The sequence below is a fragment of the Mobula hypostoma genome, chromosome 11 (assembly GCF_963921235.1).
Source record: "Mobula hypostoma chromosome 11, sMobHyp1.1, whole genome shotgun sequence".
In the NCBI taxonomy this organism is placed as follows: domain Eukaryota; kingdom Metazoa; phylum Chordata; class Chondrichthyes; order Myliobatiformes; family Myliobatidae; genus Mobula; species Mobula hypostoma.
In genome coordinates this window covers 110,404,422-110,430,990 of record NC_086107.1, presented here as the reverse complement: position 1 = coordinate 110,430,990, position 26,569 = coordinate 110,404,422, and positions in this window count along the sequence as shown.

The following is a 26,569-nucleotide window of genomic DNA, read 5'->3' as shown; positions in this document are numbered from 1 at the left end:
GTGACAAATAAAGCTGATCTTTAATCCGAGTCAGTGTCCTCCCTTCTGTAGTGTCCTCAAACACTTGAATGCAGAATCTCAGTGAACAGTCCCAGTGAGGTGATGCAGAGGTGGTGCCCTTCGAAGACCACAAGATCAGAATCAGAATCAGGTTTAATATCACCGGCAGACGTCGTGAAATGTGTGAACTTTGCGGCAGCAGTACAGTAAATACACAATAAATAAAGGGAAAAGAACTGAATTACAGTAAGTATATATGTGCATGTGTTCGTCCATCATCGACATCGATGAGGACCTCGACACCATTATGATGGTGTCGAGACTAGCGCGTGATTTGGATTTAAGTGAGGGAGAGTTGCGCAGCGTCAGCCTCACTCTCTCTTCCCAATTCCCATCTGGATCCAGTGGCAAGACAGAGTCGAGACAGCTGGAGATGGGACTAGGCGCAGTGGATGACCAGGACGTCTTCTGTGTCTTGTCCTGCTCTACACGTTCCACGACACTTGCAGAGACCGCCTGCTTGACCGTTGGACCTTCCATTGGTCTCGTCCGCTCAATCCGCCAGAGTCTGTCTTCACATGCTGGGATAGACAACTCCCTATCTCACCGAGGTTTTGAGGCCCGTCGGCTACCCTCACCTGGTTTAGCCGGCTTGTCGAAGCCGTTGCCCGGGGCGTGGCCGCTGTCGCATGCAAACAGCTACGGGGAGCCACAGGTGAGAGCTGAGACCCAGGTGGGGACCAAAGGTGGACTAACCGCCCTGAAAAGGACACAACATGTCCCCCACCAGAGGTGCTACCCCTCCCTGACACCCCATACACCCCATATATGTGCATATTAAGTACTTAAATTAAGAAAAGTGATGCAAAAACAGAAACAAAAAAAAAGTAGTGAGGTAGTGTTCATGGGTTCAATGCCCATTCAGAAATCGGATGGCAGAGGGGAAGAAGCTGTTCCTGAATCGCTGAGTGTGTGTCTTCAGATTTCTGTACCTCACGATGGTAACAATCACAAGAGGGCATGTCCTGGGTGGTGGGGGTCCGTGATGACGGAAGACACCTCTCTTTGAAGATGTCCTTGAAGATACCTCAGCTAGCAAACCACCTACCCTGTCAGTACAGTGAACAGTATTTAGGAAGGATATACTCCTCCTTGTTGGCTGAAACTTAACCTCAGTCATCTTGCTCATCGTCACCACGTTGATCACTGTGGGAACGTGCTGTGCGCACATTTTTGTTATTGCATGGAAACAGAGCCTTCCCTCCCAACGAGGCCGCGCCACCCAGTTACACCCATGTGACCTGCCAACCTGCACCTTTGGGAGGTAGGAGGAGAAGATGGCGGCGCGACGGCAGCGCGCACAGCCTCTCTGGTGAATGATATCTGTAATCTGTCGAGTAGGGGACAGTGCACGATTCTGATTTGATGGAGATGGACGTGAGAGTATGGAGGAACGTCTGGAAAACTTCTGAAATGTCCACTTCGCTGCCGCTGCTACTGTGTGGTAACCGGAATCTCCGGAGCAGAAGGCCCGAAATCCTTGGCTTTGCGTGTTTCAGCGGCCGGGGAGAGGTCAAAGGCGCTTGGTAGAGGATGGCGCTCGGGAGGCTGTATCGGAGAGGCTGGTCGGAAGCTCGGAGTTTTTGGATGGATGGACTCAGTGTCAGCTGTAGTCGGCTGCTTCCAACGTATCAGCAAGTTGACGGTGCCTGGAGGTTTATGGCAGGGAGTTTCTCCCTTTTGCCGCCTGCTATCGGGGACTCGGGAGTCGGTCGACTCGGAGACTTTGAGATTTTTTTTACCGTGCCCATGGTTTGTTCTTCATCAAATTATGGTATTGTTTTGCACTGCTGTAACTATATGTTATAATTATGTGGTTCTGACAGTGTTAGTCTTTGATTTGTCCTGCTTTCTGTGATATCACTCCGGAGAAACATTGTATCATTTCTTAATGCATGTATGCATTTCTAAATGACAATAAAAGAGGACTGAGTGTTCTCAGAATCCAAAAAAAAACAGGAGCACTTGGAAGAAATCCATACAGTCACGGGGAGAAAGCATGGATCATGAATATCATGAAGGATCCCTCACACCCTGCTGAAAAATTGATTTCCCCATTTCCATCAGAAAGGAGCACTGACACCAGGACTGCCAGACTCTAAAACAGTTACTTTCCCCAAGCAGTAAGACCGATCAACACCCTTGTCCACTAACCCACCCCTCCAACCCCCAGCCACCAGTCTCTAAACAGCAGGGGTTCCCAGCCTGGGGTTTAGTCCATGGCATAATGGTGTTTGTCCATGGTATAAAAAAGGTTGGGAACCCCTGCTCTAGAGACTGTTGTGGGTGAAAATCCCAGGAGTCCATCAGTTTCTGAGATACTCAAACCACCCCATCTGGCACCAACTATCATTCCACAGTCAAAGTCACTTAGATCACATTTCTGCCCCATTCTGATGTTTGGTCTGAACAACAACCGAACCTCTTGACCATGTCTGCGTGCTTTTATGCATTGATTGACCGACTAGATATTTGCATTAAAGAGCAGGTGTACAGGTGTACCTAATAAAGTAACCATGGAGTATAAGATTGCTTTTACATTTATATTTATGGTGGTAATTTTTTTTATTTCTTCATTGTGTTGTTTATGTTGATTGTGTTTTTTTATGTTGCATCAGATCCAGAGTAACAATCATGTTGTTCTTTACACTGAAGAGTGACAATAAATGATCTGGAATCTTCAATCTTGTCCAAACTCCTTACAGGCAGTGGCAGGAATTGAACCCGGGTCGCAGGCTCGGTAATCGTGCTACGCTAACCACTATGCTGATGTGCCGCCGCTAATTCCCAGCTGTCTTTCTTGCACTGTAGCAGAGACTGCACCTCACCGATAGACCTACGACAGTATGGCCATTTGTGACACTTGACGACCACGAAAGACCTAATATTAGCACCTCCTGCACTGTTAATTTCAGCCTGGCTTATAATGCTGCCCTACAGCAGAGGAAACATCTGATGACAATAATTTCCCTGTATCCATAGCAATGCTTGACAAAAGTGGGTCATCTCTCTGATGTCTGTGTCACTGAGATGCACACACACACACACAAACACACACATACACACTCTCGTGCACACATACACACTCATCCACATACACAAACACACACTCTCGTACACACACACTCATGCACATACACAAATGCGCACACACACGCACGCACGTGCGCACACGTACACACAAAGGCATTACATTCCTGGCAATTTCATCGAACAGTTTGCAACCAGGCAATGATCCAGGAGCTGGCTTGAGGGAGCCTCAGGACTCACACCACCAAGTTCAGGAACAGTTATTACTCCTCAATCATCAGGCTCTTGAACCAGAGAAGATAACTTCACTCAAGTTCACTCACCCCATCACTGAACTGTTCCCAGAATGCCGGACTCACTTTCAAGGACTTTTCATCTCACGTTCTCAATATTTATTGTTTATTATTATTATTATTATTATTATTATTATTACTATTATTATTTCTGTGTTGTTTTTATATTTGCACAGTTTGTTGTCTTTCACACATTGGTTGTTTGTCCGTTCTGTGGTCTTTTGTTGATTCTATTATGTTTCTTATATTTACTGTGAATGCCCGCAAGAAAACAAATCTCAGGGTGATTTACCGTAACGTGTATGTACTTTGATAATGAATTTACTTTGAACTTTGAACTCTGAAGTTTCCAAAGCATCTTTTCCATCACCCAAAGCCCCTCATGGTCAAGGCAGGAGAAGGGTGGTTATCTTGTTACAGAGCATAGAACATAGAACACAGTGCAGGCCCTTCAGCCCACAGTGTTGTGCCGACCCTTTAACCTACTCCAAATTCAATCTAACCCCCCCCCCCCATAGAACATAGAATAGTGGTGGTTGTCCACCGTGTCTGACAGTGACAGGAAACAAGTGCTGGAGAGTTTTTAAAAGTGGAAAAGCTGTTACACTGGGGCAGTTCCACTCTCTCGATCTCGGAAGTCCGGGTCCAGTGGTGCAAGGAGTCGTCACAAGCTGGGGTCTTCCATGGTTGCAGTGGATGACCATGACGTCTCCCGTGCCTCGTCGTGCCCTTGGCTCTCAGCAGAGCCACCTTCCTGACCATGGATCTTACTGTCAATCTCATCCACCCAGTCTGCCAGAGCTGACTTTGCATGCTGGGATAGGCACACATAGAACAGTACAGGCCCTTCAGCCCACAATATTGTGCTCACCCATTAACCTGCTCCAAGATCAATTTCACTCTTCCCTCTCACATAGCCCTCCATTTGTCTATCATCCATGTGCCTATCTAAGGGTCTCTTAAAAATCCCCAATGTATCTGCCTCTACCTTGCCAACACTCACCACTCTGTGTAAAGAGCTTACCCCTGACTTCCCCCCCACCCCATACTTCCCTCCAATCACCTTAAAATTATGCCCTCTCGTATTAGATTAGATTAGATTATGAGGACACACAGTCCTCTTTTATTGTCATCTAGTAATGCATGCATTAAGAAATGATACAATGTTCATCCAGAATGATATCACAGAAACACAAGACAAACCAAGACTAAAAAAAACTGAGAAAAACCACATAATTATAACATAGTTACAGCAGTGCAAAGCAATACTGTAATTTGATAGAAGAACAGACCATGGGCACGGTAAAAAAAAGTCTCAAAGTCTCTCAAAAGCCCCATCATCTCACACAGACGGTGAACCTCCAGCACCGCAAACTTGCCGATGCAGCATCCTGGAAGCACCCGACCACAGCCGACTCTTGAGTCCGTCCAAAAACTTTGAGCCTCCGACCAGCTCTCTGACACCGAGCACCGAGCGCCATCTCTGCCGAGCGTTTCGACCCGGCCCCAGCAACAGGCAATACGCAAAGCCGAGGATTTGGGGCCTTCCCCTCCGGAGGTTCTTGATCGCACAGTAGCAGCGGCAGCGAAGCGGGCATTTCAGAAGTTTCTCCAGATGTTCCTCTGCACTTCTCAGGGCTGTCTCCGTCAAATCAGGATTGTGCACGGCCCTCTAGTTAACACATATCGATATTCATTCGGAACGGCCGCGCATGCTGTGTCACGCCGCCATCTTCTCCTCCCTCCACTATTAGTCATCGCACCCTGGGAAAAAGGCACTGGCTACCCACTTGATCTGTGCCCCATAGAAAATGCTGCCTCCAAATAGTGTACAGCAAGATCCCACAAGCAGCAAGATGGTGTTGAACTGATAGTTCAAAAAGGACGGGTTACACTTGAATCCTAGGGGGACCAATATCCTGGCAGGGAGATTAGCGAGGGCTACTGAGGTGACTTTAAACTAGAATGGTTGGGGGGTGGGAATCAAATTAAAGAGGCTAGGCGTGAGGAGGTTAGTTCACAACAGAGGGATGGGAACCAGTGCAGAGAGACAGAGGGGTGTAAAGTGAGCGTAGAAGCAAAAAGTACAAAGGGGAAAAGTAAAAGTGGCAGGCCGACAAATCCAGGGCAAGCATTAAAAAGGGCTAAGAGAGTTGTAAAAGAGCGCCTGAAGGCTTTGTGTGTCAATGCAAGGAGCATTCGTAATAAGGTGGATGAATTGAAAGTGCAGATTGTTATTAATGATTATGATATAGTTGGGATCACAGAGACATGGCTCCAGGGTGACCAGGGATGGGAGCTCAACGTTCAGGGATATTCAATATTCAGGAGGGATAGACATGAAGGAAGGGGAGGTGGGGTGGCGTTGCTGGTTAAAAAAGAGATTAACGCAATAGAAAGGAAGGACATAAGCCAGGAAGATGTGGAATCGATATGGGTAGAGCTGCGTAACACTAAGGGGCAGAAGACACTGGTGGGAGTTGTGTACAGGCCACCTAACAGTAGTAGTGAGGTCGGAGATGGTATTAAACAGGAAATTAGAAATGTGTGCAATAAAGGAACAGCAGTTATAATGGGTGACTTCAATCTACATGTAGACTGGGTGAACCAAATTGGTAAAGGTGCTGAGGAAGAGGATTTCTTGGAATGTATGCGGGATGGTTTTTTGAACCAACATGTCGAGGAACCAACTAGAGAGCAGGCTATTCTGGACTGGGTTTTGAGCAATGAGGAAGGGTTAATTAGCGATCTTGTCGTGAGAGGTCCCTTGGGTAAGAGTGACCATAATATGGTGGAATTCTTCATTAATATGGAGAGTGACATAGTTAATTCAGAAACAAAGGTTCTGAACTTAAAGAGGGGTAACTTTGAAGGTATGAGACGTGAATTAGCTAAGATAGACTGGCAAATGACACTTAAAGGATTGACGGTGGATATGCAATGGCAAGCATTTAAAGGTTGCATGGATGAACTACAACAATTGTTCATCCCAGTTTGGCAAAAGAATCAATCAAGGAAGGTAGTGCACCCGTGGCTGACAAGAGAAATTAGGGATAGTATCAATTCCAAAGAAGTAGCATACAAATTAGCCAGAGAAAGTGGCTCACCTGAGGACTGGGAGAAATTCAGAGTTCAGCAGAGGAGGACAAAGGGCTTAATTAGGAAGGGGAAAAAAGATTATGAGAGAAAACTGGCAGAGAACATAAAAACGGACTGTAAAAGCTTTTATAGATATGTAAAAAGGAAAAGACTGATAAAGACAAATGTAGGTCCCCTGCAAACAGAAACAGGTGAATTGATTATGGGGAGCAAGGACATGGCAGACCAATTGAATAATTACTTTGGTTCTGTCTTCACTAAGGAGGACATAAATAATCTTCCAGAAATAGTAAGGGACAGAGGGTCCAGTGAGATGGAGGAACTGAGCGAAATACATGTTAGTAGGGAAGTGGTGTTAGGTAAATTGAAGGGATTGAAGGCAGATAAATCCCCAGGGCCAGATGGTCTGCATCCCAGAGTGCGTGGCCCAAGAAATAGTGGATGCATTAGTGATAATTTTTCAAAACTCGTTAGATTCTGGACTAGTTCCTGAGGATTGGAGGGTGGCTAATGTAACCCCACTTTTTAAAAAAGGAGGGAGAGAGAAACCGGGGAATTATAGGCCGGTTAGCCTAACGTCGGTGGTGGGGAAACTGCTGGAGTCAGTTATCAAGGATGTGATAACAGCACATTTGGAAAGCGGTGAAATGATCGGACAAAGTCAGCATGGATTTGTGAAAGGAAAATCATGTCTGACGAATCTCATAGAATTTTTTGAGGATGTAACTAGTAGAGTGGATAGGGGAGAACCAGTGGATGTGGTATATTTGGATTTTCAAAAGGCTTTTGACAAGGTCCCACATAGGAGATTAGTGTGCAAACTTAAAGCACACGGTATTGGGGGTAAGGTATTGGTGTGGGTGGAGAATTGGTTAGCAGACAGGAAGCAAAGAGTGGGAATAAACGGGACCTTTTCAGAATGGCAGGCGGTGACTAGTGGGGTACCGCAAGGCTCAGTGCTGGGACCCCAGTTGTTTACAATATATATTAATGACTTGGATGAGGGAATTAAATGCAGCATCTCCAAGTTTGCGGATGACACGAAGCTGGGTGGCAGTGTTAGCAGTGAGGAGGATGCTAAGAGGATGCAGGGTGACTTGGATAGGTTGGGTGAGTGGGCAAACTCATGGCAGATGCAATTTAATGTGGATAAATGTGAAGTTATCCACTTTGGTGGCAAAAATAGGAAAACAGATTATTATCTGAATGGTGGCCGATTAGGAAAAGGGGAGGTGCAACGAGACCTGGGTGTCATTATACACCAGTCATTGAAAGTGGGCATGCAGGTACAGCAGGCGGTGAAAAAGGCGAACGGTATGCTGGCATTTATAGCGAGAGGATTCGAGTACAGGAGCAGGGAGGTACTACTGCAGTTGTACAAGGCCTTGGTGAGACCACACCTGGAGTATTGTGTGCAGTTTTGGTCCCCTAATCTGAGGAAAGACATCTTTGCCATAGAGGGAGTACAAAGAAGGTTCACCAGATTGATTCCTGGGATGGCAGGTCTTTCATATGAAGAAAGACTGGATGAACTGGGCTTGTACTCGTTGGAATTTAGAAGATTGAGGGGGGATCTGATTGAAACGTATAAGATCCTAAAGGGATTGGACAGGCTAGATGCAGGAAGATTGTTCCCGATGTTGGGGAGGTCTAGAACGAGGGGTCACAGTTTGAGGATAGAGGGGAAGCCTTTTAGGACCGAGGTTAGGAAAAACTTCTTCACACAGAGAGTGGTGAATCTGTGGAATTCTCTGCCACAGCAAACTGTTGAGGCCAGTTCATTAGCTATGTTTAAAAGGAAGTTAGATATGGCCCTTGTGGCTACAGGGGTCAGGGGGTATGGAGGGAAGGCTGGGTTCTGAGTTGGATGATCAGCCATGATCATAATAAATGGCGGTGCAGGCTCGAAGGGCCGAATGGCCTACTCCTGCACCTATTTTCTATGTTTCTATGATTGAGCGGTGTCAGAACAACAACCTTGCATTCAATGTCAGCATGGCCAAGCAATTAATTGTGGACTTCAGGGTGGGGAAGTTGGGAGATCAGATACCAGTCAGCAGTAGAAAGAAGAGCTGGCTAGGTGGATACAGGTCTGAAGGTTGTTTCAAGGAAAAGACTGGTAAAGACAAATGTAGGTCCCCTGCAGACAGAAACAGGTGAATTGATTATGGGGAGCAAGGACATGGCAGATCAATTGAATAATTACTTTGGTTCTGTCTTCACTAAGGAGGACATAAATAATCTTCCAGAAATAGTAGGGGACAGAGGGTCCAGTGAGATGGAGGAACTGAGTGAAATACATGTTAGTAGGGAAGTGGTGTTCGGTAAATTGAAGGGATTGAAGGCAGATAAATCCCCAGGGTCAGATGGTCTGCATCCCAGAGTGCTTAAGGAAGTAGCCCAAGAAATAGTGGATGCATTAGTGATAATTTTTCAAAACTTGTTAGATTCTGGACTAGTTCCTGAGGATTGGAGGGTGGCTAATGTAACCCCACTTTTTAAAAAAGGAGGGAGAGAGAAACCGGGGAATTATAGGCCGGTTAGCCTAACGTCGGTGGTGGGGAAACTGCTGGAGTCAGTTATCAAGGATGTGATAACAGCCCATTTGGAAAGCGGTGAAATGATCAGACAAAGTCAGCATGGATTTGTGAAAGGAAAATCATGTCTGACGAATCTCATAGAATTTTTTGAGGATGTAACTAGTAGAGTGGATAGGGGAGAACCAGTGGATGTGGTATATTTGGATTTTCAAAAGGCTTTTGACAAGGTCCCACACAGGAGATTAGTGTGCAAACTTAAAGCACACGGTATTGGGGGTAAGGTATTGGTGTGGGTGGAGAATTGGTTAGCAGACAGGAAGCAAAGAGTGGGAATAAACGGGACCTTTTCAGAATGGCAGGCGGTAACTAGTGGGGTACCGCAAGGCTCAGTGCTGGGACCCCAGTTGTTTACAATATATATTAATGACTTGGATGAGGGAATTAAATGCAGCATCTCCAAGTTTGCGGATGACACGAAGCTGGGTGGCAGTGTTAGCAGTGAGGAGGATGCTAAGAGGATGCAGGGTGACTTGGATAGGTTGGGTGAGTGGGCAAACTCATGGCAGATGCAATTTAATGTGGATAAATGTGAAGTTATCCACTTTGGTGGCAAAAATAGGAAAACAGATTATTATCTGAATGGTGGCCGATTAGGAAAAGGGGAGGTGCAACGAGACCTGGGTGTCATTATACACCAGTCATTGAAAGTGGGCATGCAGGTACAGCAGGCGGTGAAAAAGGCGAATGGTATGCTGGCATTTATAGCGAGAGGATTCGAGTACAGGAGCAGGGAGGTACTACTGCAGTTGTACAAGGCCTTGGTGAGACCACACCTGGAGTATTGTGTGCAGTTTTGGTCCCCTAATCTGAGGAAAGACATCTTTGCCATAGAGGGAGTACAAAGAAGGTTCACCAGATTGATTCCTGGGATGGCAGGTCTTTCATATGAAGAAAGACTGGATGAACTGGGCTTGTACTCGTTGGAATTTAGAAGATTGAGGGGGGATCTGATTGAAACGTATAAAATCCTAAAGGGATTGGACAGGCTAGATGCGGGAAGATTGTTCCTGATGTTGGGGAGGTCCAGAACAAGGGGTCACAGTTTGAGGATAGAGGGGAAGCCTTTTAGGACCGAGATTAGGAAAAACTTCTTCACACAGAGAGTGGTGAATCTGTGGAATTCTCTGCCACAGGAAACTGTTGAGGCCAGTCCATTGGCTATGTTTAAGAGGGAGTTAGATATGGCCCTTGTGGCTACGGGGGTCAGGGGGTATGGAGGGAAGGCTGGGGCGGGGTTCTGAGTTGGATGATCAGCCATGATCATAATAAATGGCGGTGCAGGCTCGAAGGGCCGAATGGCCTACTCCTGCACCTATTTTCTATGTTTCTATGTTTAGGACTGTTGATGGAGTGCAGGAAACCCTGGCCAAGGCACCGGGTATAACACCTAACTGAGAGGGTGGGTGGCCAGGAATATGGGGCGAGCCCCTCACAGTGCCCGCTGTAACCGCTCACGCTAACTCTGAACCCAACAGTGTGGACCTACTGTCTGGGGAAGCCAAGCCCAGTGCTTTCCGACTTGGGCTGCCTACTGACACCCAGCTGACCCCTGGCTGGCATGTTTCAGTACAGCACAAAGCATTCTCCAGTGGGGCTGAACGGTCGCACGGCAGGTAGTGCTGCTGCCTCGCAGACCCAGCGAGTCTCATTCCATCCCGACCTATGTGAGTCCGAACCAGAATCAGGTTTAATATCACTGGCATATGTTGTGAAACTTGTTGTCTCTGTGGCAGCAGTAGAATGCAATACGTTAAATATATATAATAGTAAAAATAGAAATCAAAAAGTAGTGAGGTAGTGTTCATGGGTTCAATGTCCATTCAGAAATCAGATGGCAGAGGGGAAGAAGCTGTTCCTGAATCATTGAGTGTGTGCCTTCAAGCTTCTGTACCTCCTCCCTGATGGTAGCAATGAGAACAAGGCATGTCTTGGGTGATGGGGGTCCGTAATGATGGATGCTGCCTTTTTGAGACATCGCTTCGTGAAGATGTCCTGGATACTGTGGAGGCTAGTGCCCATGATGGAGCTGACTAAGTCTATAACTCTCTGAAGTTTATTTCGATCCTGTGCAGCAGCCCCCCACCCCATACCAGACAGTAATGCAGCCAGTTAGAATGCTCCCCACTGTACAGCTGTAAAAATTTGCAAGTGTTTTTGGTGACATACCAAATCTCCTCAAACTCCTAATGAAATATAGCCCCCTTTGTGCATTCTTTATAGCTGCATCAATATGCTGGGTCCAGGTGAGATCCTCAGAGATGTTGACACCTAGGAACTTGAAATTGCCCACCTTTTCTACTTCCGATCCCTGTATGAGGACTGGTTGTGTTCCCTTATTGTATCCTTCATGAAGTCCACAATCAGCACTTTGGACTTACTGACGTTGAGTGCAAGGTGCAAGCTGCAGGGGGTTGTAAATTTAGTCAGCTCCATCTTGCCTACAAAGTACCCAGGACATCTTCAAGGAACAGCGTTTCAGAAAGGCAGCATCCATTAGTAAGGACCTCCAGCACCCAGGGCATGCCCTTTTCTCACTGTTACCAGCAGGTAGGAGATACAGAAGCCTGAAGGCACACACTCAGCGATTCAGGAACAGCTTCTTCCCCTCTGCTATCCAATTCCTAAATGGACATTGAACCCTTGGACACTACCTCACTTTTTTAACATATTATTTCTGTTTGTTGCATGATTTTTAATCTATTCAATATACATATACTGTAATTGATTTACTTATTTATTTTTTATTATTATTATTTTGTTTTGTTTTTTTTCCATATTATGTATTGCATTGAACTGCTGCTGCTAAGTTAACAAATTTCACATCACATGTCGTTGATAATAAACCTGCTTCTGATTCTGATGCTGTTGTTGCGACACCACTCAACGAGCTGATCTATCTCGCTACCGTACGCCCTCTCATCACCATCTGAAATTCTGCCAACTATAGTGTCATCAGCAAATTTCTAAATGGCATTGGGGCTGTGCCTAGCCACACAGTCACGAGTGTAGAGAGAGTACACATCCCTGTGGTGAGCCAGTGTCAGCAAGGCCCCTGTCTCACTCCTCCCTATCTCCCCTCTATACCGTCCATCTCCCCTCCCTACTCCCACTCCTGATGAAGGGATTTCGACCCAAAACGTTGACAATTTCTTTCCCACCCCCAGAGATTCTGCTCGACTGTTAGGTGAAAGCAGATTCACAGATTCAGTAAATGGGACAGAAGACACTGATTACAAGTAAGCATGTTAACTATCACCTTAAAGGCTGATTTATACTTGCGCGTACGGGCTACGCCGTAGGCCTGATTTATACTCTTGCATAGCCCTACGCCGTAGCGAGCATGCATAGTTGTGTCTGCGTCGCTCTGCAATTCACCATCAAAACGCTAGTTGGCGGTGGGGTTTCTATGCCACTGTGTTGAGTTTCTTCGTGAGAGACATGGAAGAGGAAAAGCATTTCAAATATTTTCGGATGTCGGCAGGTAGATTTGACGATTTGGTTCATCATCTCCAACCGTTTATTTTGCATCAGTGTACAGGCATGGCGCAGAAAAGCAACTGGAAATGCATAGGAGGAAATGCGATGCTGCCAAGCGGACCGATCGCAGTTGTTGCAGTCTACGTCGCCGCGACGCGTGAGTTACATTTTTGGGGAGGTGCATGTCACCCTGCGGCGTAGGGGACGCCGTACCTACGGCGTACATTTGACGCAGAAGTATAAATTGGGCTTTATTTACAACCGGTAAAAACACCCAAACAAACACCTCAGTCAAATAAGTGCTCGTCTAAGCCCCCTGAGTTGCAAAACTACGACACTAAACATTCAGTAACACTTCTAACTCAAACAGGTACTTTGTTAAGTCCCACACAACTGCAACACGAAACATTCAACCAACAGGTACTTATCTAAGTATGTGGGCGGGCCCTCCTTTCTACAGCACACTTCAGCCCTGGACCCCACCCCATTATTGAAATAGACAGAGGCTCTCCCACACCCCGGGGAGCATGGAAACGAAGCCGGTGCCTTGGCATGAAAGACCATAAGACCATAAGATTTAGGAGCAGAAGTAGCTCATTCAGCCCATTGAGTCTGCTCCGCCATTGAATCATGGGCTGATCCACTTCATCCAGTCATCCCCACTCCCCTGCCTTCACCCCCTACCCTTTGATGCCCTGGCTAATCAAGAACCTCTCTATCTCTGCCTTAAATACACCCAATGACTTGGCCTCCACAGCCGCTCATGGCAACGAATTCCACAGATTTACCACCCTCTGACTAAAGTAAAGCTTCTCCACATCTCAGTTCTAAAAGGACGACCTTCAATCCTGAAGTCGTGCCCTCTTGTCCTAGAATCCCCTACCACGAGAAATAACTTTGCCATATCTAATCTATTCAGGCCTTTTAACATTTAGAATGTTTCTATGAGATCCCCCCCTCATTCTCCTGAACTCCAGGGAATACAGCCCAGGAGCTGCCAGACATTCCTCGTACGGTAACCCTCTCATTCCTGGAATCATTCTCGTGAATCTTCTCTGAGCCCTCTCCAATGTCAGTATATCCTTTCTAAAATAAGGAGCCCAAAACTGCACACAATACTTCATGTGGTCTTACGAGTGCTTTACAGAGTCTCAATGGGAGCTAATGGAAAGCCAGCTAATGGGAGAGCTCCCGCACCCTTTGTGCGGCCTGATCAATGATGGAAGTGGCTTTCGATCGGCAGGTAAGTTAACCCTTCCCATTACTTCGGCCCACTGAGTTCCTCCAGTGCACTGCTTATTGCCCCAGGAGTGCAAATGACTGCAAGGGGCGTACTAAGAAGAGAATTAAGACACGTCTCTAACAGCATCTATGCATCGTTGTCAGGGAATATTAAAGGCATCCGTTAGTCTTGTGAGACCATGGATCTGCACCTGGAAAGTCTTCACTCTCCAGGGCGCAGCCCTGGGCAAGGTTGTATGGAAGACCGGCAGTTGCCCATGCTGCAAGTCTCCCCTCTCCCTGACACCGATGTTGTCCAAGGGAAGGGCATTAGGACCCATACAGCTTGGCATCAGTGTCGTTGCAGAGCAATGTGTGATTAAGTGCCTTGCTCAAGGACACAACACGCTGCCTCGGCTGGGGCTCGAACTCATGACCTTCAGGTCGCTAGTCCAATGCCTTAACCAGTTGGCCATGGGCCCACACTAGTCAGGGAATAAGATGCGTTTTTCAGCCGAGCTTCAGTCTTGTTAAGGTTAGGGACGGTAGTGGTCTGCTTGTGCACAGGAAGATCCCACCAGTTGCAACGGCATAATGGCAAGATAGTGAGTTTGGGAGTGGTCGCTTGAGGGATAAATATTATCCAGGTCAGCCCCAGGACCAGCTCCTGGCTTTCCTCCGAGGCGGCAGGGGAGACCTGGCCTGAGGGCAGTGTGTCCTGTCAGCAAGAGAAAGCAGGGAGCAGATAAGCCTCCCCTCTTCCCCTCAGCCTCTGAAAGGGCTCCTCCACACGTCACGTGGAAGATTATCAAAGGACTGTACACAGGAGAGGAGGGAGAGAAGGAGATCTGTGGGTGGGCAACTGTGGTTGCCACTAGCAACCCACACTGCACTATTTCCTCGCAATTTGATTTTTTTTCTCTGTGTTGCTTGCAAAAAAAAACACGCACACACACACACATTCAAGAGCAGCTGCAGGAGAAGGGAGGAGAGTGATGGCTTTTGTTTTAACCATTGAGACCCTCCGTTGGTCAAGGTCAACCATGGATGCTGTATCCCAGGGGTCCCTGTGATACCCAAGCCAGCACAGTACAACATGGAGACCAAGCTGTTGCCCATGTACCAGGCTCCCCCTCTCTCTGCAGATGATGATACAGTTTGGCACCACTGGCGTCGCAGGAGCTGCCAGTCAGTGTTGAACTCAACATAGGACTTGCCTTAGGGACTCCAGCTCCAGATTTTTCCCTCGGGGTTCACTCCTGAAGCCTTCCCTGTGAGTGGGTATAGCCGCGAGGCAGCGGAGGTTCAAGATCAGAGTTTTCCTTCTCCTAGAGGAGCTGCCAACCACAGCTGCCCGAAGCAACTGGTTTTAAGGCACCAGTAACCCGTCTTTGCCCCTTCTCCTGTCAGTAGAAATGCTCCTCTCAAGCTTAGTAGCTAACGCACACCCGAAGGCCAGGAGATGGACTTGGTCGTCAGAGGCTATTTGAGCCGCACGTCATAGATAGTGAGAGCTTATCCCTGATACTGCTTGTTAACAATTATCCTCACTTATTTCATTCAATTGTAACTCACAGAGCTGAGTGAATCGATTCACATCACAATCCTTGGGTTCAGTATCCTAACTACCCTCCCAAGGTGGATTGGAAGCTCATAGGCGAACGTGCGTTGTCCCCCCATTCCAGAATGTTCCTGTGTCCTCTCCCCATGGCTGAGGCCAAAGCCGCTGCCCATTATCGACCAGGGAGCTGGAACTTTCCAGATGCTTCCCGGAGGCCCTCTCGGACCTGGTGGGATCGAGGTATGTGGCACAAAAAGCGTTGTCCGTGGTTTCCTAATTAAACAACGGTTTGTGAGGTTGCTGTAGGGTGCGGCAACGTGAAGATATTTAGCATGTGAAAATAAAACAGAAAACAAAGCAACTTCTTCCCCTTTCTTCCACGGTCCACTGTCCTCTCCTATCAGATTCCTCCTTCTTCAGCCCTTTACCTCTTCCACCTATCACCTCTCAGCTTCTTACTCCTCCCCCTCCCCCACCCATGGCCTTTACCTCAGCACAATTTAATCCTTCTCCGTTGATTCCGCCGACGTCCAAAAATCTCTCCATCCCTTCCTTGAACACATTCAGTGTTGATTAGGTAGAAAATTCCAAAGATCTGCCAGCCTTTTGACGAAGAACAGCCAATGTGCAAAAGAAGACAAATCAAGCAAATAAGTTTTAAAAAGTAAATTAATTGGAAGATGAGAGGTGTATAAGATGATGAGGGGCATTGATCGTGTGGATAGCCAGAGGCTTTTTCCTGAGGCTGAAATGGCTAACACAAGGGGGGCATAGTTTTAAGGTACTTGGAAACAGGTACTGAGGGGACGTCAGGGGTAAGTTTTTCACACAGAGACTGGTGAGTGTGTGGCAGCGGTGGTGGAAGCGGATACAATAGGATCTGTTAAGAGCCTCTTAGATAGGTACATGGAGCTTAGCAAAATAGGACTATGTGCTAGGGAAATCCCGGGCAGTCTCCAGAGTAGGTTACATCTTCGGCACAATACTGGGCCTGTAATGTGCTGTAGATTTCTATGTTCTATGTTCTATGTTCTATGTTTAACAATACTGAGAATACGAGTTGTAGAGTCCTTGAGAGTGAGACCACATGTTGTGGAGTCAGTTCAGTGTTGAGGTGAGTGGAATTATCCACATTGGCTCACACCTAGGAACTTGAAAGCGCTCAACCTCAGCGCCGTTGATGTAGACGGGAGCATGTGCAAACCCCCCCTTTCAGTAGTCCACGACCAGCTCTTTTTTTTGGTTAACATTACCAGGAGAAATCCTCCAAGAGGACCACAAGCTCGTTATAGGGTTTGGAGGCTTGCGTGCCTCAGTGACCCAGAGAGCTACGCTGGCTGGAATCAGAGCTTTACACTTCGGCTTTTGCTTGGGTCAAAGGGTAGAGGCCAGACTAAGAGTGGTCCACCGGTCCTCCAGGTTCGGGGGTTCAGCTCAGGGCTAACAACCCTGACTGGTCAAACAAAACTGTTACAGAAACAGCAACGAGGAAACCTTCCACATCTGAGTGTGACGGTATTCCTGAGTCTCCACCCAGGGACTTGCACGACTGACAGTCGCGAAAACCGAGAGGAAGCTACCGACACGATGAAGGAAGCCCGGAACACCGCCAGAGATGGAGGACCTTCATTGCCGCCCTAAACGCCAGCGGAGTAGCGGGCAGTAAGTACCAGGAGAAATAGCAGCCTTGTATCCACTGTGTCCAGTGTCGAGGTATGTTGTTTGTTTTTCACACTTACAATGGCACAGAAGGATTTGCTGGTTCTGATGGAGAGTAAGCACACTCCTTACACACACACAGGCATTGCCTTGCCGTTCTGCTCTTGTTGCGCTGAGTGAACGCATTTCATTGTCATAATGGGACCTAAACCGAGGTGACGCACTCAGGTTGGCTTTGTGATGTCTTTCCCGCCACACGTGGCAGAATTCAATTTTTTTAGTCATGGGGATGCGTAAATTGTATATATTGTCTGTATACTGTATTTAAGGGAGATACTTCCGTTTATTTTGTAATATGATTGTAACTACATTGTGGGGTCCATCATATTCTAATTTATCTGTGGTCTCAATTTTGTGGCAAATTAAAGATGGTATGTTCTAGTGCCTTAAAAAAAGGAGCTCTTTGCCCTCTGTGAAAGAGATCAGAGCAGTCAGGAGTTCACACTGGACTAAAATAGTTCGAAGCTATTATTCTGTTTTCTGGTAGCTATCTGTTTTGTAACATTGGCGGTTTTCTTTTCACTACTTTTGCTAATTTTTCTAAGCTAGATTTTTGATGCATCTAATAAGCACCCTCGCACCGAAGTGCGAAGCGACTCCAGCCATTTTCCCTTCTGTCATGACTCACGTATCTAAAGCTGGTTCTCAGGGTTACAATCCGAATATTCCCAATCCCCTATCCTCATTTATACACGTGCAACCTATTCTCCCTTACACAAGTCCATCTGCTCCCCTTTGACCAGGGTCAGGATTATTATCATTGACATATGTTGTGCAGCAGCAGAACAGTGCAGGGAATACAAATTACTATAATTTACAAAAATAAGTAAATAATGCAAAAGGGGAATTCTGAGGTAGTGTCCGTGGGTAATTGGATCATTCAGAAATCTGAGGGCAGAAGAGAAGAAACTGTTCCTAAAGCACTGAGTATCTCCTCTCTGATTATTCCTGCACAGAGCTGGCACAGCTCCACTGGGCCGAACGATCTCATTCCACGCTCAGCCTTTTAAGATTTGGACCAAAGGAGGTGAGAGAGCTGGCGGCGCAATGGTACACACGTTGGACTGCGAGGCGAGTGGTCCCGGGTTCGAACGTCTACAAGAAGGGTCAGAGCCGTCTCTATTTCCTGAGGAGACTGAGGTCCTTTAACATCTGCCGGACAATGCTGAGGATGTTCTACGAGTCTGTGGTGGCCAGTGCTATCATGTTTGCTGTTGTGTGCTGGGGCAGCAGGCTGAGGGTAGCAGACACCAACAGAATCAACAAACTCATTCGTAAGGCCAGTGATGTTGTGGGGATGGAACTGGATTCTCTCACGGTGGTGTCTGAAAAGAGGATGCTGTCCAAGTTGCATGCCATCTTGGTCAGTGTCTCCCATCCACTACATAATGTACTGGGTGGGCACAGGAGTACATTCAGCCAGAGACTCATTCTACCGAGATGCAAAAGCGTCATAGGAAGTCATTCCTGCCTGTGGCCATCAAACTTTACAACTCCTCCCTTGGAGGGTCAGACACCCTGAGCCAATAGGCTGGTCCTGGACTTATTTCCGTCTATCATAATTTACATATTACTATTTAATTATTTATGGTTTTATTACTATCTAATAATTTATGGTGCAACTGTAACGAAAACTAATTTCCCCTGGGATCAATAAAGTATGACTATGACTATGAATCCCGCTGGCTCCTTGCACGCTTTCCGTCCGTGCTGGCCTGAGCATCGAGCTAGAAACTCAACAGACAAAAATTCCAAAGGAACAGAGACGTTGCCCCCCAATTGCGGAAAGGAACAACACAGGCGTGAGGGTCAACCATAATGACCACGCGGCCCAGTGGCGTAGCGGTTAGCACAACGCTCTACAGCACCGGCAACTACCAATTGGGTGTCAATTCCCATTTCTGCCCTGCAAGGAGTTTGCAGATCCTCACAGTGACTGCATGGGTTTCCGCCGGGTGCTTTGGTTTCCATCGGACGGTTTGGTTGTTGACGCAAACGACTCACTCCACTGTATGCTTTGACGTTTCAATGACATGTGACAAATAAAGCTAATCTTTATCTTTCATTGTTATTGCAAAACCAGTCAATTTCAATCCCACGCCAACTAATTATGGCAAAGTGCACAGCTTGCCTGCGGACAAACTCTGGCTGGTCCTTCAATACCCAGAATTCACAGCTGTGACCGGGCACTGGTGTGCTCAAAGTTCAAAGTAAATTTACTATCAAAGTACATATACAACCCTAAGATTAGTTCACTCACAACACGCTGGAGGAACTCAGCAGGTCGGGCAGCATCCGTTGACGTTTCGGGCCAGAACCCTTCGTCAGGACTGTAGAGGGAGGGGGCAGAGGCCCTATAAAGAAGGTGGGGGGAGAGTGGGAAGGAGAAGGCTGGTAGGTTCCAGGTGAAAAAACCAGTAAGGGGAAAGATAAAGGGGTGGGGGAGGCGAAGCAGGATTAGTTCTCTTGCAACACACATCAAAGTTGCTGGTGAACGCAGCAGGCCAGGCAGCTGCACCTGTACCTCTTCCTCGAGATGCTGCCTGGCCTGCTGCGTTCACCGGCAACTTTGATGTGTGTTGCTTGAATTTCCAGCATCTGCAGAATTCCTGTTGTTTAGTTCTCTTGCAGCCATTTACAGTGAATACAAGAAGCACAATAGAATCAATGAAAGGCCACACGCAACAGAGCAGGCAAACAACCAATCTGCAAAAGGCAAATCCAAAAAGTAAAAAAGAAGAAATAATAAATAATTAAACAAACAATGAATATCAAGCAAACACAAGGAAATCTGTGAATACCAAGAACATGAGGGTCATAAGTTGTGGAAACAGTTCAGTGTTGGGACAATTGAAGTTAACTCCTCTGGTTCAAGAGTGTGATGGTCGAGGAGTAATAACTGTTCCTAAACCTCAGAGTCCTGAGGCTCCTGTACCTTCTTCTTGACGGAGCAGTGGGAACAGAGCATGGCCTGGGAGGTGGGGGTCCTTGATGATGGATGCTGCTCTCCTGCAACAGCACTCCGTGTAGATGTGCTCAATGGTGGGGAGGGCTTTGCCCGTGATGGTCCTTCCACACCACAGCCTCTGCTTTTTTTTGTGGGCCTCTCTACTCAAGGGCTTGGGAGCTTCCATACCGGGCCATGATGCAACCAGTCAATACCCTCTCCACCACACACCTATGGAAATCCGTCCAAGTTTCAGATCTTCACAAACTTCTCAGAAATTGTGACTGAGGAGATGGAAGAGGCTAGCTCTGAGCCTGCACCGGGAGGGAGTATCGGTGAAGGGGGGATGTCAGAGGTCAGCGTTTTACACAAGGAGTGGTGGTGCATGGAACACACTGCCCGGGTGAAGGTAGAGGCAGATACATTACGGGCATTGAAGAGACTCGTGGATAGGGAAATGGATGAAAGTAAAATGGAGGGCTACGTGGAAGGAAAGAGTTAAATTAAAACTAGGGTATGTTAAAAGGACTGCACAACATTGTGGGCTGAAGGGCCTGTACTGAGCTGTTGTGTTCTATACTCACTGTTCTATCTCCCCCTAGCTGAACAGAAGCAAAACAATGCAGCAGTTGGAGATCCGAAATAAAAGGAGAAATACTAAAAATTCTCACCCATCCTGCGGCCTACGGGAAGGGAAGGAGCCCACGCTTCCTTCTGTTACATCTGACCCCAAGCTGCGACCACCGCAGGACTTGATCAGCGCGCAAACTTTACCAGCACTCACTACCCACCAGACACACTGCCTTTTCCAAAAGCTCCCTTCTGGAGAGCGCTAAAGAGCTGCTAAAACAAACACGCCACGCCATCTTAAAAGTTTCTTCCCCCAGACAGTTAATCTGATCAACCATGCAAGTTAGCCCCCCACACCCCCCTCTATTATCTCCATCACTGCACATCTAAACACTTTAAACCACTTTTTATAATGTTATTTAAGTTGTAAATACATGCACATTTATTCCATTTAACCTCTAACTTTATTTTTATATAATTCTTTACTTTTTGTAATTGTTAAATGTTTTTTCATTGCTTGTCGTGCCCTAACCAACAGACCACAGTAAGTTCCTAATACAAGAAACGTATATGGTGGATGAAGTCGATCGGCCCTTTTATTCCCGTCACTGACTTATCTTCCAATCTCATGTCATGCTCCTTGTATTCAGAAGGTGGCAGAAGAACTCTGCACTAAAATCGACTTGGGCTGAACAGACAAGTGAGGAACATTCACAGTTAGATCTGTGGGTTAACTTGATAAGTAATAAATAGTTCTGAACTCTGGTGCTAACCTGTGGAAAGCGGTGTTTTAAGGGAGCCTCGTTCCCTTAATGGATTGTTTCTCATTCAGATCAGAGCTGAAGAGGGAAGTTCGGGACCAGGCAAGCTTCAATCACTGGCATTGTGGCTAATGAGACTCCAGAGTCCGCAGACAGCCAGAGCCTGCCCTCCCACTCACGGGCTGAACGCTGATTGCCCATTTTCCGCCTGACTCGCTGAGTTTCTCCAGCAGTTGAGGCCACCCTCAGAGGAGCAATGCCTCATATTCCGTTTGGGTAACTCTGCCCCCGATAGTATGAACACTGGTCTTGTCTAACTTCCGGTAATTTCCCCCCTCCCCTCTTCCCTCTTCTTCTATTCCCCACTCTAGCTCCCTCTTCACCTCTCCTCTTCCCCTCACCTGCCCTCTCACTTCCCCCGGCTGAACCCTCCTCCTTCCCTTTCTCCCATGCTCCACTCTCCTCTCCTGTCAGATTCCCTCTTCTTTCAGCTCACCAATGTAGAGGAGGCTGCGCTGGGAGCACCGGACACAACAGACGACCCCAGCAGACTCGCAGGTGAAGAGTTGCCTCATCTGGAAGGAGTGTTCGGGGCCCTGAACAGAGGGAGGCGGGGGAGGAGGTGTACGGTCAGTTAGGCTGCTTGCGGGGATAAGTGCCAGGAGGGAATAATCAGGAACTCGAGAAAATCTGCAGATACTGGAAATCCAAAGCAACACACACACACACACACAATGCTGGAGGAACTCAGCAGGCCAGGCAGCATGTATGGAAAAGGGTCAACAGTCGACGTTTTGGGCCGAGACCCTTCATCAGGACTCCAAGCATCCCTCCAGGCACTTATCCCTACAAGTGCGTTGCATTGATGCTGCCTGGCTCTCTGACACTTCTCCATAGATGCTGCCTGGCTCTCTGACACTTCTCCATAGATGCTGCCTGGCTCTCTGACACTTCTCCATAGATGCTGCCTGGCTCTCTGACACTTCTCCATAGATGCTGCCTGGCTCTCTGACACTTCTCCATAGATGCTGCCTGGCTCTCTGACACTTCTCCATAGATGCTGCCTGGCTCTCTGACACTTCTCCATAGATGCTGCCTGGCTCTCTGACACTTCTCCATAGATGCTGCCTGGCTCTCTGACACTTCTCCATAGATGCTGCCTGGCTCTCTGACACTTCTCCGTAGATGCTGCCTGGCTCTCTGAATTCTTCCAGCATTTTGGGAGGGAATAATGACAGTCTTGGGCCGAGTCAACATGAATTAATGAACAGGTTGACACTTTTGACATATCCATTGGAATTCCTTGAGTTTGTAAATAGCAGAGAGGACAAGGGTCACCCAGTGGTCTTTTAGGAGGCCTATTATAAGGTGCCGCACAGGAGGCCATTAAGCAGGATTATAGTACCCGCGATTGGAGCTAACGTTGATGTGGATCAATGACTGGTCAGCGGAGAGTAAACAAGTAACTATAAACCAATTAGCCCGACCCCAGTAAAAGAGAAGCTGATGTAATATATTATTAAGGAACTAGTATCTCGACACTTAGAACATAATGACAGGTTTGGGCAGAATAAAGGGCTCATTTTCAATTGGGAGGCTATGACGATGGGGTTTTGCAGGCTGATGCTGAGGCCCCAGCCGTTCACAGTCATTGACCGGAAGAGGACAGAAAGTGTAACCTAAACTCAGTGGCCACTTTATTCCGTACCTCCTGTAACTAATAAAGTGGCCACTGACGGTATGTTCATGGTCTTCTGCTGCTGTAGCTTACCGGCTTTCAAGGTTCGACATGTTGTACATTTGGAGATGCTGTTCTGCACACCACTGTTGTAACGTGTGGTTATTTAAGTTACTGTCACCTTCCTGTCAGCCTGAACCAGTCTGGTCATTCTCCTCTGACCTCTCTCATTAACGAGACATTTTCACCCACAGAACTGTCGCTCATTGGATTTTTTTTTTGTATTTTGCACCATTCTTTGTAAACTCTAGAGACTGTTGTGTTTGAAAATCTGAGATACTCAAACCACCCCATCTGGCACCAACAATCATTCCACAAAGTCACTTAGATTACATTCCTTCCCCATTCTGATGTTTGGTTTGATCAACAACTGAGCCTTTTGTTACTAATTGCAATTCACAGAATGAGTATTTATTGATACCTTTGCCGTGAGCAATTGTTTTATTTAATATAGATTCGGCAAATTTAACACAATGCAACCTTCTTAGTTTAGAAGGAGACATAACAAGTGTGTGTGTGTGTACACACTCATACGAGGATAAGTTTGATAATGGGCCTCCCGATACGACTGGATCTTACAAATCCAAGTCCAATATTTCCAAAATTACCTTTTGGAAATATTCTTTAATGAGGCGGGGGGAGGGGAAACACCATCGTTAGAGTACAATGTACAATTACAAATGTATGGTCCTTCATTAGTTAGTGTTTTTTTTCAAAAAAACTACTCAGCATAAATGTACAATTGAAATGTAATGTTTTATGTTTGCTTTTGAAATTAGGCAAATTTTCAAATGTATAGACATTGTAGATCATGTTGCTGTAAGCCATTAGTTCTATAAACATCTTTAAAGTCTTGTGCAAGTTTTTTTATAATGTTGTATAATTATAAAAATAAAAAAGTTCAATAAAAAAAAACAACTGAGCCTCTTGACCATGTCGGTATGCTTTTATGCGTTGAGCTGCTACCACATGATTAGTTGATTAGATATTTGCATTAATTCCTTTGTATTATTAAAGATCCCATCCATCCATCTCACATCCTCTTTGACTTTCTACCATCAGGCAGGAGACTCTGATGCATAAGGGTCAAGGGCAATCAGGATTGGAAACAGTTTCTCCCCTCAGGCCATTAGTCTTCTGAACTTCCCTGCCACATTGCATTTGAAGTGTCACTGGTTAATCTGTTCTGTACCCTACAATATTTGATTTATGCACTTTAGTTTGGTTATTTATGCATAATTCATCTGTAGATTTCATTCCTACTTTCATAAGTTATTGTGTGTGGTATGTGTGTTATATGTACGACTACGGTCTGGAGAAATGTTGTGTCTTTTGGCGGTATACATGTATGTAGTTAAATGACCATAAACGTGACTTGGTTTGAACAAGCAGGTGTTATGCGTGTACCTAACGTAGTGGCCACTGAACGTACACAGGAATATTGATGGTAGGCTGGAGGGTTTGTGTAAGCGTGAGGAAAGAGCTAAGTGACTTCTACAAGATACTGGCGAATGAGCAAGGGCATGGCAGACGAACTGTAACGTGGAAAAATGTGAGGTCATCCACTTTATAAAGGAGGAGAAGCGTACTGTCGTTTTGTAAATGCTGAGAGATTGGAAGGCATTATTCAGTGGAGCTTGGTATCCGCTTACAAGGATCACTGAAAGTTAATACTGATAAAGCAAGCAGCTAAGAAGGCAGATCGTGTGTTAGCCTTTTGTGCAGGAAGCATAGTGGCGTAATATTTCACAGTGCTAGCGATAGGGCTTCAATTCTCACCACTGTCTGTAAGGAGTTTGTACGTTCTCCCCGTGACCGCGTGGGTTTCCTCCAGCTGCTCCGGTTTCCTCCCACAGTCCAAAGCCGTACCGGTTAGTAGGTCAATTGGCCACTGTAAATTGCCCTGTGATGAAGGGGCTTGTTATATTAATTCTGGGGCAGCTCACCCGTCTTTGGTCCCCACCGGACACCCAGCCCTGGACTGTGGCTCCGAGCCGCTGCCTGCGCACGGCAGCGGCCTCTCCCCAGTACACCACTCCGACAGGCGGTCTAAACCAGGCAGGGGCCACTCCGGCAGCCGCATACCGACATCCCACCCGGCAAAAACTTATTTCAGGGAGGTAGCACCCCCGCCCCCCGCAACCCCATATCCCCCCATCCCCCCGGTCGACCTCCAAGGGCGTATGTAATACTTTGTTTAGTGACTTTGTCTAAACTGTAAACCAAGTTGGGTATATGCAGAAAATGTGACATTAAAATATGTACTTATATTATATTATATTATCATGGAGTCGTTTTTTTTATCCTGTTACAACTTTAAGCAAGTCTACAGGGAGTTTGGCCTCATCACGTAGGACATCAATAGAGTAGCTCCTTAGCAGCTAGTCAGCTAGTTTAAATAATGTTAGCTATGCTGTAATGACACCTGTTAAACTCACCTCAACATGTCTTTTACATTTTAACCCACCATGGGCAATAGAAAAGTCACTGTTGCAAACAGTGCAGCGAGCAACACTGTCATTATTTTTGAGGTTGACTGTAAAGCTCGCCCACAGAGAAAACTGACAGGTCCACTTAGCACGACGAGAGACCAATCAGGATGCTCGCTCTCGCTCTCCCTCTCAAAAAAAATTGATTTCCGGGATTTTGTATATAATTTCCGGGCATCAGGGAGCCACTATCAATATGTGGGAGACTCCTGGAACTTCCGAGAGAGGTGGGATGTCTGCTCATACCCCGTGTGAGATAGGGTCATGCAAGTCCAAGCTGTATAGGTCAGGGTTAGTGAACTGTGGGCCTGCCATATTGGCGCCAGAAGCGCGTCAATGCTGGTGGGCTGCCCACACTCCTCACCGATTTGATTTGACACAAATTTTGCTATTTTTTTCCCATTTCGATGTACAGGTGACAGATAGAGCTGATCTAGACTAGAGCACAGAACACAGAACAGCAGAGCGCTGGAAAGGCACAGCACGATGAGGTGCTGGGTTAGGGTTAGTCATCGGTGTCAGAAGCATGGCGACACTTGCAGGCTGCCCCCAGTGCATCCTCAGACTGTGTTGGGTTGTTGGTGCAAAAGGTGCATTTCACTGCAGGTCTCCATGTTTCAATGGAGGTGAGACAAATAAAGTTCATCTATCTTAATCAGGAAGATGGATTTGTGCAGGCAAGTCACACTGAGGTAAAAGATTAGTCACGTTCTTAATGAAGCTCGGAGCAGGCACAAGGGTTCAAAAGGCGTAGTCAACCCAAAGGCTGATCCTGGTCTATTTCTCACGTTTATCTGAAGCTCTGGCTTCAGCCTCTCTGTTTACTCCGAAGGTCCTCGTCTCAAGCATTACTCAACATTTTCAAGAAATTAAAACGCTTTTCCCCACCCCCGTCGTGGAAAAAGGACAAACCCCTTTGGTTATTTATAGTAAAAGAGATTCTGCAGATGCCGGAAATCCAGAGCAACACACACACAAAATGCTGGAGGAACTCAGCAGGTCAG